Genomic DNA, 19,082 nt, shown 5'->3' on the forward strand with positions numbered 1-19,082 from the left:
TTTAAATGTTTAAATGTATGCTGCTTGCTATGTTTAAATATATGCTGGTCTGTGTAATATAGAGCATTCATATGCTAGCAGCCGAAAGCCGCTATCATTCACATGGTCGTTTCACGAACAGCAACTTTACCGGCTAGTACCGAACCAAGTAAACGAACCAAGTACCGAACAAGAGCCCACACACAGAGGGTCGTGTGGCTCCAATTAACGGATTGCAACATTGTTGCAATCGGTAGTTAAGTGCTTTCCTGGGTGGCCATCGTTCAACTACCGACCACGCGGCGGTCGGCCATCTTGGATCCTTTGTTAGCCCAGTGGTGTTTGGTCGTCGAGTACCTGGAACTAAAAATCGGCTACTCGGCGGCGCGAACACCACTGGACTTCCAGGCCGTTCGGGAGCTCCGGTCTTTTAGTGTTAGGTTCCCCAATCGGTATTCAGTACTTTTAGGTGAATGCAATATAAAGTATGTTTTCGTGCGCCGTTCGGTTATTTAAGCTGGGATCTGAGCAGTACTCGCACGAAGTATGCGCTCAGACCCCAGCTATCTACCGAACGGTCATTCATATTAATCACACGAATATAACAAAAGTTACATATTTTTATGTTAAAACCCGGTTCTGCTGTACGGAGGGATAATCCACTTCACAGGATATTCCAGTGGGAGTATCCCTCTCGTACAGCAGTGCATGGTGGGAGAAATGCTCTGTAATTTAAGTTTCCCATGTAGTCCACTACTGTAATACCCCTGTAATGTGACTCAGGAAACCCCTTGCATGGGGAATTGCATAAATACTGAAGCATGTAAATAAAGACCTCAGCTGACTCCCAGAACTGTGTTTCGTCCGGTTACTGGGGGATTTGGGATATTGCCTTCATTTCCAGCACTTACTTTGGATTACTTTCTTAACCAGCGGAGATATTGGGATTTCATATTGCAGCTCCGCTACAACTACCTCAGATGAACAATAATGACAGCAAATTAGAAAAAGACTGAACAAGTGTTCTTTGTTTGGAAGGGTTGCCAGGAGACAGCCTCTTTTTCTAAAAAGAACATGGCAGCACGGCTTAGGTTTGCAAAGTTGCATCTGAACAAACCACAAGACTTCTGGAACAATGTCATTTGAACAGTCGAGACCAAAGTGGAGATATATGCCATAAAGCCAGTGATGTATTTTAGTTTTGCGCTGCCCTAGGCATGACTAAACCTGGGCACCCCCTTAATCTAAATTTGCCCCACCCCTTCCTGTCAAGACCACACCTCTTCCTCTTTAAACTACACCTTTTCCTACTACTTTTTAAAAGGAAACTATAGTGCCCCGGAAACAAAGCTGTTTTCCTGGCACTATAGTTCCCTATAGTGCCCCCCTCAGCACTGAAGGAGTTAAAACCCCTTTGGTCACAAACCTGAATCCAGCGCCGATGTCAAGCTCCTCCTCTGCGCTTGCATTAGGCTTCCCTATAGGAAAGCATTGTATCAATTCTTTCCTATTGGGATTTAACAGACGCCTGATGTCCTCATGCACAGCGTGAGGATGTCCAGCATCAGTTAGACGACTTTTGGTCACCTAACCACCCTGAAGTCCCTCTAGTGTCTGTCTGGTAGACAGTCACTAGAGGTGGAGTTAACCCCTCAAGTAATTATTGCAGTTTCTGAGGAAAGAGGTGAAATAATATCAAGCACATCATCCTAAATCAGATATGTAATCTGAAGTCTTCAGAATATAAGTCTTCTTACACTTAAAAGCAAAAAAGATCCAAAGATAGTGCAGATGGAAATATAAATACAAAAGATTTATTACAAATGCACTTACAAGTTAAAAAGGTCAAAAAGATATATCTCCACCCTAGTGGACCTGATAATAACAAGTGGATGTAAGTCCCCAACGTCTGTATCCGTCTGTATCCTACACGCTTCATCCTATGGACTTCATCAGGGATATTTAAGTTGAATTGAGGACAGTACATCCTATTAAGCACTGACTTTTCATCTTTGGATTATAAGGACTTTCTTTGTGAGACATTTGCATCAGGCCTATTTCTGCTTTTGTGTCAATAAGTTGTACTATTAGTGTTTACCTGTGGCGCAGCCCTTCTCTTTTCTTTTGTTTTTCTTGAACTGTTTCAAAACCGTTTAATCCCTTAAGGTAAAACAGTGCCCATGCAGTCCAAATTTAATTGAGATCAAGATATTATGGCGGTGGAAGTATTCCTTTCTGTAGAACAACTAGTGCAGTGCAATGTACCATTCTGACCACTAGATGCTGCTAAGTGTTTTTTTTTTTATGTAATCAAGCAATACAAAACATCAAATGCATGCTTCATATGTAAATAAGAAATTCTAAATTAAACAGGCTGTTCAATAAAGGAAGTATGAACTTTAGAGCTCACTTTACATGAATTGTTAAGGTATGCTGTGCATGTTACATGCAGGGAGATGTGACTAGGCTGCATTAACAAAGAGATTTAACTCCTAAATGGCAGAGAATTGAGCTAAGGTTGTTTTGATAACTAAAGTGTTCCTTTAAGCAATTTTTCATTAGGGTTATTTCTAACAACAGCATGCAAACGAGCTCTTGTCTGAAGGCTTGACAAGCCCTCCCCTTTTTTCCCAGCCCAGACTTTCTGTAGCTGTCTAACCAAAGACTTTCCAATGCTGCTCAATTGGAATGCAGTTATCACCTGAAAATCACAGTGAGAAGACGCTGAACGTCCATAGAAAAGCATTGAGTAATGCTTTCCTATGGGCGGTTTGAATGAGCGCGTGGCTCTTGCCACGCATGCGCATTCGGAGCTTGCGCACTCTAACACTAACACACACACTCTAACACTAACACACACACTAACACACTCTAACACACACACACTCACACACACACACTCTAACACACACACACTAACACACACACACACACACACTCTAACACTAACACACACACTCACACACTCTAACACACACACACTCACACACACTCTAACACACACACTCACACGTTTAAAAAAAAAAAATAATCCCCCCAGCCTTCTTACCTATGGGAGCGCTGAGGTCATTCCCTGGGCTCCTGGTCACCCGGCGGGCAGGCAGGCAGGCAGGCTGGCTGGCGTCATCTTCCGGCTCCGGTATCAGTACGCGGTGCGCGAGGGAGCTGAAGAGGAAGCACTCGGGGGGGGGGTGCTCCCCCGCGCGCCCGCCAGCCGGGTGCCACCAGGGCCAGCCTCGGGGGGCCCTGAGGTGGCCGGCTCCTGGGCCCCCCAGGAGAAGAGGCTGGCCACAGTGGATACATACCTGGGTCCCCTGCGACCCCGGTATGTACGCCACTGCTAAGACATATGAATGTATATTGCACACAAAAAGCTGGTGGCCAAACTTCAAAAAATTGAGGAGGATAAAATAATTTTTGTTGGAACCTGGCAGACCTAGAAGACTGCTCTAGGCTGAATATATTTAGGCCTGTAAATGTATACAAAAAATAAATTTAAAAAAAAGCTAACAAAAAAAACCCACCCCCCTCCCCACCAAAAAAAGAAGAAATAAATAATAACTAAATTTTATATATTTATGCTCAAGGCCCATAACGGTTGCCAAAACAACATTGGGCAGCAGTCCTTTTCCGAGGCTAAATATGCTACCTTATAAGCAATATCTTTAAAGCCTGCACTTAGCCTGTTTTATATTTTTTTTTTTACAGTGTATATACTTCTGTTTATTGCTTAGGAGTTGTTTTTTCTTGTCAATCATTTTTATTGTTTTCTTATCAGAATTTAGTAGAAATCAGAACATCAATGGCATATGCAAATATGTATATCGTTACAGTAGATATCAGAAGCCAGAGTTACAAGCATGAAGCATGAAAAAAAACAAGTATTAGTAATTTTATCGAATAAAGTTTAACTGCGAAGGAAGATCAGCCTTAGTATCTGGATGTACCGCTGGGCGTTACAGCTATGAGGGAAAATCAGGCTGTCTTCAAATATTACCTCTAACTAAGGCGATTTCAGGTTGTGTGTGAAAGGTGTTAAGCTACACACCTTCGATAAAGGGCTAGTCCCAAAACACTTTAGGGAACTAGAGTTTATAGTGGTAAGTACTGCGATAACGCTAAAGAGGTTACAAATATAATTAGAAATGAAATGCAAATGCTATTATAAGAATTATAATTGCGTATATATATTATGACCCATAGCGTCATCAAGTCCCTGTTTGTGGGGCCGAACAAACCCATAGGTATAAATAGGACAGCTTGTCAGGGGTACTTGATGTGCGTGCTTGGCTGCCTTTTGGGGTCATTTGCCAGGACAGGTAAGCTCAAAGACGTTATGAAGGTAGAAGATTCTGCAGGTGTGGAAATCTTGTGCACAGTCTCGTTGTGTGTGACCACTAGGAACCTAGACGACATCCAGCAATACTACATTTCAGCCACTCTCATTTGACTGGTAACAAGATTTAGAGACCTTCGCTACTGTAAAGTGGACCGGGTGAGGTCCTGATAGAAAGTAAGGATAGAGCAACTTGCCCTGTAGTGCTGTCAGCAAGATCCTTTTATCCTGCGACATGGTGCAGCAGCTGATAACATCACATACTTATCTGACGGCAGATAAGAACCGTTCGACCCATCTAGTCTTTCAGTGCCCAATAATTTGAAATACTTTTAATTAGTCCCTGGCCTTATCTAAAGTCTAGGATAGCCTTATGCCTATCCCACGCATGCTTAAACTCTTTTACTGTGTTAACCTCTACCACTTCAGCTGGAAGGTTATTCCATGCATCCACTACCCTCACAGTGAAGTAATACTTCCTGATATTATTTTTAAACCTTTCCCCCTCTAATTTAAGACTATGTCCTCTTGTTGTGGTAGTTTTTCTTCTTTTAAATATAGTCTCCTCCTTTACTGTGTTGATTCCCTTTATGTATTTAAATTTCTATCATATCCCCCCTGTCTCGTCTTTCCTCTAAGATATACATATTAAGATCCTTTAACCTTTCCTGGTAAGTTTTATCCTGCAATCCATGAACCAGCTTAGTAGCCCTTCTCTGAACTCTCTCTAAAGTATCAATATCCTTGTGATTATATGGTCTCCAATACTGCGTACAATACTACAAGGTCTCACCAGTGTTCTGTACAATGGCATGAGCACTTCCCTCTTTCTACTGCTAATACCTCTCCCTATACAACCAAGCATTCCGCTTGATAGACTCATACTTAGACAAAATCACTCTCCCTATCCTTTCACCAGGCAAGTGCAGGTCCTTGACAAGCCATTTACGCAAGATTAAGTATTACAGACAATTAAGATGCTCCCAAAACACAAAGCCAGTACCCTCACACACAGCACACAAACAGCACCCTCACACACAGGGCCGGCCTTAGGGGTGTGCGAGCTGTGCGGCCGCACAGGGCGCCATGGTGCAGGGGGCGCCCTGCGGCCGCATAGCTCACACGGCATGTCTGTTAGCCGCAATGCTAACAAGGCATTTGCCTTAGGCGGCATTTTCCAGGGGGCGGCAAAAAAAGCCGCCCCCCAAATGCCCAAGGCAAATGTCTTGTTAGCCTTGCGGCTCACAGACATGCCGGGCTGCTGGGCGGTCGGGCGGCGCTGGCGGGCGGCTGGCGAGGGAGCACGTCCTCTGAGCTGTATGCTCAGCTCCCTCGCGCGCCGCAGAGTGAGGCTGGGAGCCGGAATATGACGTCATATTCCCGCTCCCAGCCTCACTCTGGCGTGAGGGAGCTGAGCAAACAGCTCAGAGGAAGTGCTCCCTCGCCAGCCGCCCGCCCAGCCCAGCAGAGCAGCCACTGGACCACCAGGGAGGAAGAGACCCCCCCCCAGCATTCCCAAAGGTAAGGAGGCTGGGGGGGGGTGTCTAAATAAATTAATACAATTTTGTTAATGTGGGTGGGTGGGTGAGTGTGTGTGTCTGTTAGTGTGTGTGTGTGTGTGTGTATGTTAGTGTGTGTCTGTGTCTGTTAGTGTGTGTGTGTCTGTGTATGTTAGTGTGTGTCTGTGTCTGTTAGTGTGTGTCTGTGAGTGTGTTTGTCTGTTAGTGAGTGTGTGTGTCTGACTGTGTGTGTGTGACTGTTTGCCTATGTTTGTGTGTGTGTGTGTGAGACTGTCTGCGCGTGTGTGTGTGTGACTGTCTGCGCGTGTGTGTGTGTGTGTGACTGTCTGCCAGTGTGTGTGGCTGTCTGACAGTGTGTGTTTGACTGTTTGTCTGTGTGTGTGTGTGTGTGTGGCTGTTTGCCTCTGTGTGTTTGGCTGTCTGCCTGTGTGTTTGTGTGTGGCTGTGTGTGTGGCTGTCTGCCTGTGTGTGTGTGTGTGACTGTCTGCCTGTGTGTGTGTGTGTGTTTGTGTGTGACTGCCTATGTGTGACTGTCTGGGCAGACTAGATGGGCCGAATGGTTCTTATCTGCCGTCACATTCTATGTCTGTGTGTGTGTTTGTGTGTGGCTGTCTGTGTATGACTGCCTGAGTGTGTGTGTGTGTGTGTGTATGGCTGTCTGCCTGCCTGTGTGTGTGTGTGACAGGGTGTGTGGGAAGGGGTAAGGAGTGGGGGAGGGGGGGGCGCTGTGAAGATTTTTTGCACAGGGCGCCCAACTGCCTAAGGCCGGCCCTGCTCACACACAATCAGCACCCTCACACACAGTACATTAACAGCACCCTCACAAGCGCACACACACACACACACACACACACACACACCCTCACCCACATAGCACACTACCAGCACCCTCACACACACATCACACTAACAGCAACCTCACACAGCACACATACACACACAGCAGTGTACATATATATATATATATACGTGGCGTGTGCTTGTGCTTTAGGGTGCACACCCTAATGCAATAGGCTGCGCACGCCTATGCTGGAAATAGAATCCAAATCTCCTTTTGAGAAACAAGCAATACAAGGGGCTCCTTGTTTGTCATACAAACGAGGTTCCAAAGCAGTACCAATGAGGTTAATGCTGTTTGATTTTGTTCTATTACCGAGTTTAGTTCAAGTACAGAGATATTTTTTTTCCTCAAATATTTTGTTTGAATACCGAATTGTTCGAGTAAGGGAGTGTTCCAGAACCGATGTTCCACTGTACTTGGATTTGAATCAAATTGATGTTAGCAAAAGTTTAATTTCACTTTCATACTGTTGGGTATAATGTAATTTTCACATTTTATGTCATCCTCATGTGGCATTTTCCCCATTCCTCCCCTACACTCATGGTTTCGAGGGTGTGAATTTGCCAATGAATTGGCTGGGCAGGATTCAGCCACACCTGTCCAACAGTTTATACCCCCATTAACAATTTCATGGCATGCAATTATATATATATATATATATATATATATATATATATATACACACACACACACACACACACACAAGTGTAGAAGATGCTTGCACTCTTGCCCACAAGTATAACTTGGTATAATGCCGGGTGCCAGACCATAGCCACTTACATAGAAAAGGTGAAAGAGCATCTGCACTCACAGACTCCATTAAATAGCATTTTATTTCTCCATGTCAAAAAGTTTCCCAAAATTTGGTGCCTAAAATAGTTGATGTTTCAGTCCCCATTTGAGACTTTCCTCAAGTATTGCCAGAGGTCCCCATAGCATAGTTGTGTCCAAACCTGTGTATTTTCTATGAGGGAAAACATAATTGCTTAAAGACTAATGGTTGGATTCTCCTAGCAGAGGAAGGGTTTACTTTTTTCATTGACTAACCCTTCCTCCACTGTTGTCTGTAAGAAAACTGTTAGTCAGTAAGCAGAGATAACCTGTACTGTGCTATGAGAATCCAGCTCTAAATGTGTGAGGTATGAAGTCTGTCTTGCAAGGTCAGAGTAATTAAAGAGAGAAATATTTAATTAATTGGATTTTGCAGATATTGCTGACTATCAAAAGTCGTTCCTATATTTGCAATTGATTTTTAATAATCATCTTATACTGGTTTGTAATTGGAATTGTACATGTTTTTGTTGTTGTCTAGTTTCAGTAGGAGTCCTATTTTTCATTTCTTATAAACTCGGTTACTATTTCAGATGTTGCAGCATAAATAGCACTATGTACATACTTAGACAGTAAACAGTAGAGAAGGTTATTTCCTCTTAAAGACCACACATTCCTCTTTCATTTCTATGTCAATTCGCATTTTCTTGTTTTCCTTGCATTAGAAAAAGAAAATAAGGTGGGAAATATGGAAAATAGTTGATTCTTAGATGTCTAAATCAAGAGAATTAGAAACTAGTCGTCATGAGCAGTTAGGGGACTTAACGTTGTCTAACGGAAGACAAAAAGGTGACACATTTTCTTAGGTTGTAGAGACTCCTTTTCACTCTTGTCATGCTCTTACTTATGATAGAAAAAAGATTGAGCCCCAGCACAATCTCAACATTTTGTGGATGCTTTCTATAGTCTCTCTTACTACCAACATTTAGACAAGTGGATATTAAAAGGTTATCCCAGCCAAAAAACAACAACAATTTAAACAAATACTTTTAAAGCGTTTCTAGATTTGGCTCTTAATGGACCTTACCTAGCATTTTTACAATTTAACATAAATGAAATTAAAATAGAAAGCCATCTTTATCAAAGTACACCTTACTTTGACAAACTTGGAAAGAGTTCTCGGCATGCTAATGTTAATTTTGTGCATATTTGTCCTCTGTCGCCAGTACTCAAAGCATGTTTGTGACACACAAGCAATGGTGGCACGGTTTCCTTTCCTTAACGCCGAATACCTCCCCTCAACCTGTCCTTTGGAACATTCCTACACCATTTAGGAGGAGTGATGACAATGTAGGAAAATCAAGGAGGAGGGAGAACATTTTTCTTTATTTCTTAATTATTTACTTTTTTTACTTTTGGAATAACCATGCCAGTAGGGGTAACTCTAACTAAAACAAGAATTTAATTGATTTTTTTTTGCTTGGATTAATCCTTTAATTTATCAAAGAACAAATCGGAGGCGCAAGTATACCCCAATGGATTAAGCTTTTTCATAAAAATACCAAAGTATAATATATCTCACATCACCACTAGTGTATAGAGCACATAGTAAAAGACAATATAAAATAATCAAACATATAGACGACCAAAAAAACTTTTGGAACGCAAAGTAAGAAGTCCTTGTAGAGAAATTTCATTAATGGGAACTGGCTTCTGAATACAAACTATGAGAATCCATTGCAGGGCTACAGAGACCAGTGGCTCCATAGAATAAAGCTCATCAAGAGCTATAGGAGCCCCACACCCGACCCACAGGAAACAAAATGAACAAGTCTCGAGGATGCGAGCCATAGTCTCCAAGATTGTAAATATAGTAGGTGATCTCTAACATAGGGGGATGTCACAAGAGCAAGGCATACACTTTTAAGTCTAAAAGATTCATGCAATTTTCTAATGAAACTCACAGATAAATCAACTTGAAATGAGAAACAACTCTGTTTATTGCTGGAATCTTTCTCATCAAATAGAAACAACCACTACACAAGAGGGGTTGCTCGGAAGGCGGATAACCCTTGCTGGTGCCTCTAATGGGCTTCTAAAAAGGCCCGAGTATAAATGTGCAATTTTTCCTGATGCAAGGGAGCAGTGGAAGCAGACAGGCTGCAAGCTTAATGCTACTCCTACATAGAACTTAGCAGACCACTGGGAGGGGTCTACTATAGGTAAAAACAGGCACACTATAGCATTAGGAATACAGGATAGTAATCCTAACACTATGGCGTTTCTTAAAGGAGATGAAAAGTAGGCTTGATGAAATGAGGTTAATGAGATGGGAAGGAGGGGTAATAAATGGAGTTAGGAAGATGGATGGAAGGGGCAATTAAATTGTGGGACATGAGAGGAAGGAGCAGTACAACTGAGGGTACATTTGTGTTTTTGATTATGTGCGTAGGCATGTTTAGCTATGCCTGGCTGATTGTGTGTGTACGTATTTTCAAAACAATATGACTTACATATAAGTGCTTGTGTGTAACTTCTTTGGTTATGTGTGTCTGTATGAAAATGCGTAAATAGTTGTGTGAATAATTAATGTGTGTGTGTGTGTATGTGTGTGTGAGATAGAGATTGTAGTTAAATGCGGGAAGGGATGGTTAACATATTTAGCTAAGCTTGGGGCAACTAAAACATAAATACATTACTGTATGAATTAATGTAATTATAGGTGTATGTTAATTGTATGTATGTGTGTTTGCTTGTGTATGTATGAATAGATATCTATGCAGTGGATTGTCTAGCTGTGTGTGTTAGTGGACAGTAATGTCTGTGTGCTTGAATGCTTTACTAGTTGTACATTTTAATCATCAGTCTGGGGAAAAAAAAAGAGTTGCGGACCATGAGGGATGGGGGCAGTGGCGTAGCTAGAGCTTTTGGCGCCCGGGGCTGCCCCTGAGGTTGTCGCCCCTATCTCGACCCACGTCATGTCCGGTGCAGTCGCAGACATCCATGGCTGCACCAGACATACCTCTTTTAAGTACTCAATGCCTCTAGCCCAAAACAAACTTTTCAAGCTTTTTTTAAGATATACACCCAATGAATACATGCATGAAAAATGTAATTAATTGGGGGCATATCTACTAAACAATGATTTTATTGGGGATAGGGGGGATTTGGGCAGAGTGTTTCTTTAAATAATTATTGTTACTGAAGCGCTTTGGTATATTTAACATTTTTATTGGTGTGAAAGGAAACACGCTCATTGAATTTAATTGTATATCCACATTTAAAAAATATATACTTTTATTTTTTGGCAGGGAGGGAGGGTGTGTGTGGTGGAGGGAATGGGTTTGTGGAGGGGGGTTGTGGAAGGTGCAGGGACAAAGTTGGATCTTTGCAGGGAGGGAGGGTGTCAGGGTGCTGGGGAGGCAGGGGGAGAGGGGATCTGTGCAGGGGAGGGGGTTCTGTGCAGGGGAGGGAGAGGGGAGATGGGATCTGTGCAGGGGAGGGAGGGGGGTACTGTGCAGGGGACGGAGGGGGACTGTGCAGTGGAGGTAGGGGGAGGGGATCTATGCAGGGAATAGGGTATGTGTGCAGGGGAGGCAATGGGAGAGGGGATGAGTGCAGGGGAGGGGGAGAGGGGATCTGTGCAGGAAAGGGGGCTGAGATGGGATCTGTGCAGGGGAGAAAGGGGATCAGTACAGGGGAGTCAGGGGAGAGACGGGATCAGCGCAGGGTAGGCAGGGGTACAGGGGATGTGGACAGGGGAGGAGTCGGGCAACTATAGGCCAGTAAGCCTTACTTCAGTAGTGGGGAAAGTGATGGAAACCATGTTAAAGGATAGGATTGTTGAACATCTAAAAACACATGGATTTCAAGATCAGAGGCAACATGGGTTTACTTCAGGGAAATCATGGCAAACTAATCTTATTGGTTTTTTTGATTGGGTAACTAAAATTATAGATCAGGGTGGTGCAGTAGACATTGCTTACCTAGATTTCAGTAAGGCTTTTGACACTGTTGCACAAAGAAGGCTTATCAATAAACTGCAATCTTTACGTTTGGATTCCAATATTGTTGAATGGGTAAGGCAGTGGCTGAGTGACAGGAAACAGAGGGTTGTAGTCAATGGAGTATATTCAAAGCATGGGCTTGTTACCAGGGGTCTTGGAGACTATATTTAAAAGAAGAAAAACTACCACAACAAGAGGACATAGTCTTAAATTAGAGGGGCAAAGGTTTAAAAATAATATCAGGAAGTATTACTTTACTGAGAGGGTAGTGGATGCATGGAATAGCCTTCCAGCTGAAGTGGTAGAGGTTAACACAGTTACTTTACTGAGAGGGTAGTGGATGCATGGAATAGCCTTCCAGCTGAAGTGGTAGAGGTTAACACAGTAAAGGAGTTTAAGCATGCGTGGGATAGGCATAAGGCTATCCTAACTATAAGATAATGCCAGGCACCAATGAAAGTATTTAGACAATTGGGCAGACTAGATGGGCCGAATAGTTCTTATCTGCCATCACATTCTATGTTTCTGTGATAAAAGGCTTGTCAGAAGCCAATAAACGGCTGATAAATGTTATCGGCTGGATTGTAATTAAGGCCTTAGTGTTCAATTATGACATTTCCTACTGTTAGAAAAAGCATATGCCTGCTGTATGTCTGTTTCTTTCTTTCTTTCGTATTTTCTTTCTTTCTTTCTCTGTCTGTCTGCATGCCTATATATCTATCTAATCTTTATACCTACTATTCTCCTCAAAGCATTCTTTTAGAACACAAAAGGCCACACTACTATGAAACTGCTCTGCTTGACAGAGGCGTAAATGAGGAAGTGACAATTTTTTGCATTTTTCGTTTCATGTAATCTGCACATCAGTATAAACCATGAGTTTTGGACACCTCCTTCTTCAGTATGAAAACTACGAACCTAAATGCTTGTTGAATCAGTGAAGCAGCTTGGGCAAGCATTCTCTAAACTGTTTTGCCTGCATTGCCACTAGATCTCAGGTAAGAAAAAACAAAATGTTATACATTCATACATCAAATCTATAATAATTTAGATTTGTTTTCATAATATAAGCAAAGATACAGGCAATAAACCATGGATTATATTTTATATGAAAAGCATTGGTTTGCAAGATATTCAGAGTATAGCTACTACAGTTGCATAATATTTTTCTTTCTGTAGATTTATTTTTCAAAAGAAAGAGCATTCACTTTATTTGTGAACGTAATAACATCATTTTAGTAGATCTGCATGAATGAAGTGTTTACCTCTTCCCTCATCATATGGTTGTGTCAAGGTATTTACTTATTTTTATATTTGTTTTATTTTGTTGCTTATTCACAGTTAAGCACTTAAGGACAGAAGTAATTGTACAAATTCTGATCAAGACAGAACCTGGAATTTGCGCTGTATGTCCAACCATAATTCACCTCTTTCATATTAAGTGCACCCACACTTATTATATATCACTTTGTTCAGGGGAAACACAGCTCTTATTTCACATTAAATATATATTAAACATACTGTACTGTGAATAAAATCCAAAAGTGTGAGAAATTGTGTTCTTTTCTTAATTCTGTGAATGTCATAAAACACACATGCTTGAGTTCAGCGATGTCTCACAAGTGAAACAGTACACCCCATGCACAGGTTTCATAGGGTTTTGGAACGTTACAGTGGTCAAGTATACAGTAGGGCTTTCCCCTTTTTAGTTTAAACACATTGAAATTTGCCAGATTCCTTTGCTGGCCCAATGTTGCCTTTGAGACTGTATGGCACCCCAGGTATGAAAATTAGCCCCATCATGGCATACCATTTGCAAAGTAGACAACCCAGGGTATTCAAAATGGGGTATTTCCATTCTTTTTTAGTAGCCACAAGTACGATACTGATTTGATACTGTTTTGATTGTAATGTATATTACATGCCGCTGTTATTATGAACATTTTGTGCTGCACAACTCATCCACTCAATAAATATTTCTGAATATATAAATTCTTTGGATCTCTTAGTAAATTCAAAGTTAATTTAACCCCTTAAGGACCAAACTTCTGTAATAAAAGGGAATCATGACATGTCACACACGTCATGTGTCCTTAAGGGGTTAAAGTTGAAGGGCAAAATAGCAGCAATGGAAAAATTATCTTTGTAAGCTATGTTTTTAAATCTGCTAGTTTGGTCTAAGAATTCAAGTTGAAAGTCAGAGTTATTCACTAAAGTGAGAATTGAAAATGAATTTCGAATTTAAGGGCAAAATTGATTCTTGGTTCTTTCATATTCATATTTCAATTGCAATTCATTTGAATTTTGGGTGTTCAGCGGTACATCTAAAATCTCGAACACCAAATGGCCATATTATTATTATTGGTATTTACATAGCGCCAGCTTATTCCGCAGCGCTTTACATTAAAAGGGGAATTTAACAAATGAGACAATAACAAAATGTAACAGGAACAATAGGTAGTTGAGGACCCTGCTCAAACAACCTTACAGTCTAGAGGAGGTGGGGTATAAAAACACAATAGGAAGGGTATTGAGAGAGTCAGCAAATAGACATGGTGGGAAAATAGCAGACTTGGAGGTGAGAGTGGAGTGTGGCCCTTTAGGAGAGAGCAAGAGACAGGTTTGTGAGATAGAAGTTATTCTGGAAAGATGGGACTTCTTAAAGGATTGAAGACTAGGGGAGAGTTTGATGGGGGTAGGCAGGCTGTTCCAAAGTAAAGGAGCTGCCCACGAGAAGTCCTGTTGGCGTGAATTTGCAGTAAGGGTGCGAGCAGCAGACAGGAGAAGGTCACCGGCAGAGCAGTGAGACCAAGAAGGGGCATACCTTCAAATCAGTGCAGAAATGTAAGAGGGGCTAGAGTGTGGTTAGAGCTTTATAGGTAAGGTTTAGTATTTTGAATTGACACCTATAGGGTACAGGAAGCCACTGTCAGAGGGGTGAGTTGTGAAAGGAGCAACAGAAGAATCTTGAAACAAATAACACAAACAATGAGTGAATCATTGCATTTGGTTCATGATTTGGAGTTATGGCGGTGTCATTTATAAATGGTGGACAGAATGGAGAAGAAGCTGATTTTTGGGAGGGAATGGGAGATGATCCTAGTGAGGTGTTAAGGTTACTGTATAGCCACTGGCAATGCCACTTACACTAACTTTAATTAGCCTGTGTCATTAATCCTAGTGTGAGACTGTTGAGGTGGTTATTTTACTGCAGTGTGAGGGTGTGAGGGTATGCTGCCTGGAAAATAGAAGCAGTAACTTATAATGAATAACACTTTAATCTATAAAAATTATACACACTTGGGACATAGTTACAAGCCTTAGAAGGCTTCTCCTATGCCTTAGTCTGATGTGGCTTAGATAGAGGGCAGAGACAAAATGGTAGGCATACAAATCACATACCATAAACTTAATTTATAAGTGTGTATCTAAAGGCTCCAATAAGCCAAATCACACACTATAAAACATAAATCTTGCCCTGGGAAATATTATGAAGCAATGGGAGAGAGGACAGAAAATACCGGCATAAATTCCTGAAGGGGTTAAGTAGCGTAAAGAAGTATAACCAGGAAAATTCAAAGAATGTAGACAAATCCTCTCTCCCTTAGAATCTAACTAGACAGGCGAAGGAGGAAAAAGGAAAAAGAGAGAATAAAAAATGGAATCTCTAAAATCATAATTCCAGCCAGTGGCGTACATACCGGGTTGCAGGGGTAGCGCCTGCGACCGGGCCCGGCCCACCAGGGGGCCCGGCCGCCCTGTGACCCGGTATCTACCCACTGTGGGAGGCCGAGGTTGGCCCCGGTGTCACCGGGTGGGCAGGCTGGCGGGCGCGCGACGGAGCACTCTGCCCTGAGTGCTTCCTCTTCAGCTCCCTTGCGCACCACACTGATACCGGAGCTGGAAGATGACGTCATATTCCGGTTCCGGCATCAGTACGCGGCATGCGAGGGAGCTGAACAGGAAGCACTCAGCCAGGGAGAGTGCTCCCTGGCGCGCCCGCCAGCCTGCCCGCCGGGTTACACCACTGGACCCCAGGGAATCCCCTCAGCACTCCCACAGGTAAGGAGGCTGGGGGATTAAAGTGTGTTAGAGTGTGTGAGTGTGTGTGTGTGTTAGAGTATGTGTGTGCGTGTTAGAGTGTGTGTTAGTGTGTGAGTGTGTGTGTGTTAGAGTGTGTGAGTGTATGTTAGTATGTGTAGCGGTACTTACCCTTTCCAGGGGCCGCGCACGGTCCTGCTGCTGCACAAGCCGCACGCGGCTCATCCGACGGCTGGAACAGGAGGGCGGGCAGTGACCGCGAGAAGCGTTCACGTGTCCCGCCTGACTCTAAGAGCGCGCCACGGGTCTCGGGCGCGCTCTTAAAGGGACAGTGGGAGCCTAAATTGGAAAAGGCCTCCCATTGGTCCCTGTCATACCACACTCCCCATACACTTACCTTTTGGGGGCGTGGACATGACAGGGGCCAATCAAAATAGGTGTTTAGTTATTTATACTCACCTTTTTCCCTTAGTTCCTTGCCCTATCGTGGTTTCTGTTTCAGTTCCCTTTAGCGCTTGTTGTGTTCAGTTGTGTTCTTTCGTACTTGACCTTGGCTTTGTTTTCTGACTACTTTATCTCTTTATCCTTATCGGCTTTTATCCTTAGCCGGCTTGCTGTTTTCTGTGTACCTGACCCCGGCTAGTTCTAGTTTACGCTGTCTCTTTGTGCCCTTGACCTCGGATCGTTCCTGACTCTGTAATTCTCCTATATACGTCGAGTCCGGCCACTCTAAGGTCCGGTAGACGTATCTCCCCTCTGTGTTGTCTTCTGTTTAGCTGAATCCTGCGTGTTGGGGTATATTTTCATTACAGTGTGTGAGTGTGTGTGTGTTAGAGTGTGTTAGTGTTAGAGTGTGTGTGTGTTACTGTGTGTGTGTGTGTCTGTGTGTTAGTGTGTGTGTTAGAGTTAGAGTGTGTGTGTTAGGGTGTGTGTGTTAGTGTGTGTGTGTGTGTTAGGGTGTGTGTGTGTGTGTGTGTTAGAGTGTGTGTGTGTTAGTGTTAGAGTGTGTGTTAATGTTAGTGTGTGTTAGAGTGTGTGTTAGTGTTAGTGTGTGTATGTTAGAGTGTGTTACTGTGTGTCTGTTACTGAGTGTGTTTGTGTGCCTCTGTTAGTGAGTGTGTGTTTTGTAAGTGAGTGAATGTGTGTCTGTCAGTGAGTTTGTATGTATGTCAGTCACTTAGTGTGTGTGTCAGTAAATATGTGTGTCTGTTAGCTAGTGTGTATGCGTCTGTTCATGAGAGTGTGTGTGTGTCCTTTCTCCAGCACCGGACTCCCTTGGCGCTGGGGATCTCTCTGCCCAGATCCGCCTCTCAGCTCCGATCTGATTTTCACAGTGAGAATCACAGAAGCTCCTTTAGCTGCTGTCAATGAGGCTGGATTAACCCCCAGCTGCAGGGTTAAAACTAGAGGGACCTGGCACCGAGACCACTTAATTGAGCTGATGTGATCTGGGTGTCTGTAGTGGTCCTTTAAGAGTATGTGTTTATGCATGCACTGGGGTACATACCGTGGTCGCAGGGGTCGCAGCCCTGCGACCAGGTGCCCGCTGCCATGTGTTGCGACCCCAGCCCGCGCAGAGTAAGCACGCATGGGGGGGAGGGGCGGACCCACGGATCAGTTTTCGCACCGGGGCCCCATGGGTTGTGTGTACGCCACCGATTCCAGCAAAGTGTAACAACACAGTGAGGTGAAGTGCCGAGCTTCGGTCAGTGCCACTTACACCAACTTTGAGTGGGAGATAGCCTATGTCATTGATCCTAATATGAGTTAGGTTACTGTTGTGCCCTATCACTGTGAGAAGGTTGATTTCAAATTGCAAATTGTGTGTCAAGGAAGAGTATGAAGATGAGAGTTGGGGAAGAGTATTGGGTTATCTTACACCTGAAAGGTGCCACTTACACCAACTTTAATTTAATAATTTAGATTTGGGTGGACCTGGAGCACGATGTCATGCGATGGGATCTACCATCATCTTATATGTGGGTGCCCCCCGCACATCATCCGCTCCCACCACCCACCTCCCCGGCAATCACTCACACGCTAGCTCTTTGGGATAAACCCAACCCTAAGTACGATCTGTCCTCTTTCATCTCCCCAGTAACACCTATATACCGCAACAAACTCTTCCCACCAGGGATGGTGGCAAAACACTTTCGCGCATTCGACCAAAGGGACATCTCCAGACTCCTTCACCTATATCACCAAGGAGAAATCATAGACTACAAAGACCTACCGGACAGCAAGACACTTACAACTGCAGACCATTTTCGCTACATCCAGCTCAGGGATCTAGCTAGACAGCCAATGATCAAACAAGCGGGGACCTCGCCCCCGACACCATTTGAGAAAAGGTGCTTTGACGCACCCTTACACTCAGGACAAATCTCCAGCCTATACTCTACCCTGACAACGCACACCTCACACATTAACCTCACCTATATCGCCGCATGGGAACGAGACCTGGGGCCGCCGGAGGAACCGACCGACTGGGCTGAAATTTGGGAGGCAACAAGTGAGTGGGCAATCAACGACTCACTCACCCCTTCTGCCTTCAGAATAACAAAGTGTCTTCAGTTTGAAATTTATTTTGTAAAATCAAAAAGTATTCTAAAAGTTGCATGTAATATTTTTAAACATCTTTCCTTGCAGTGATTTCCCACATTCTAGCCAGAGGGTGGCACAGTTTTACTGACTACTTCCACATTTGTAAATAACTGTCTCTGTTTTGTCTTTATTGTGGCTTGCCATACTTACATGCAAACTCACCAAACGGAATGCATAGAAAATTCAAAGAGGAAGCACGGAAATAATCTATTGTGTAAATATCCTGAATTGCCAATTAGAAACATATACTGTTTCTTAAAATCATATAATTCCATAAAATAAAAGTTGGAAAAAATATATATAATCCTAGTGGAATATGCCCTTCTTCCATATATTAATATTTCCCATGGTGTGCTGTTTCTTCTAAAGTTCTCGTGTTTCAGTAAAGAGACTTTACTCCAGGTTTGTCACATATCTCTGATATCTGGAAAAGTCACTGATTTAGTGAATAGAAAAAATACTGTCAGGCCTGGCCAAGGGTAAGATCTTGTTATTTGCTGGCAGCAGTATTGTGCTATTTACTTGTTCTCAAGTTGGTTCGCGGCAGCACTGACTTTCTCTGTCATTTTAATGGAAGTAGAGAGACTGCAGTAGATGAATAAGGTTTGACCTTAAATTTGAAATTTACTTTGAATTCTCACTTTTAGTAAATTATCCTGACAGGAAGTTGGTGGAACTGCAACCAAATGTGATAGTATAAAAGGAAGAGAAGAATGGACACCAGGGCCGGCCTTAGGCCATTAGGCGCCCTGTGCGACAAGACTTCACGGCGCCCCCCCCCCCCCTTGCCTCTCCCCCCACCATGTTGCCTGTATACAGTCACACACACAGGCACAGGCAGACAGTCACACAAACAGTTACAAGCAGACAGTCAGACACGCTCAGTTACAGGCAGACAGTCAGACACACTCAGTTACAGGCAGACAGTCACACACACACACACACACACACACACACACACACAGTTACAGGCAGCAGTCACA

At 43.2% G+C, this 19,082-nt stretch overlaps 1 protein-coding gene across 2 annotated transcripts in view; it reads left to right on the forward strand.

Moving 5' to 3' along the window:
* The window catches only part of TASL (TLR adaptor interacting with endolysosomal SLC15A4), a 358,686-nt gene that overhangs the window by 331,206 nt on the left and 8,398 nt on the right, over positions 1-19,082 (forward strand). The window contains exon 1 of one of the 2 annotated variants that reach the window (XM_063457976.1): positions 12,372-12,452. The exons of the other annotated variant lie outside the window; for it this stretch is intronic. The gene's annotated coding sequence lies outside the window, so the exon portion shown is untranslated. Of the gene's footprint in view, positions 1-12,371; positions 12,453-19,082 lie in introns of those variants that run through there. 2 annotated transcript variants of the gene reach the window in all.

This window comes from Pelobates fuscus, chromosome 1, assembly GCF_036172605.1.
Source record: "Pelobates fuscus isolate aPelFus1 chromosome 1, aPelFus1.pri, whole genome shotgun sequence".
NCBI lineage: Eukaryota > Metazoa > Chordata > Amphibia > Anura > Pelobatidae > Pelobates > Pelobates fuscus.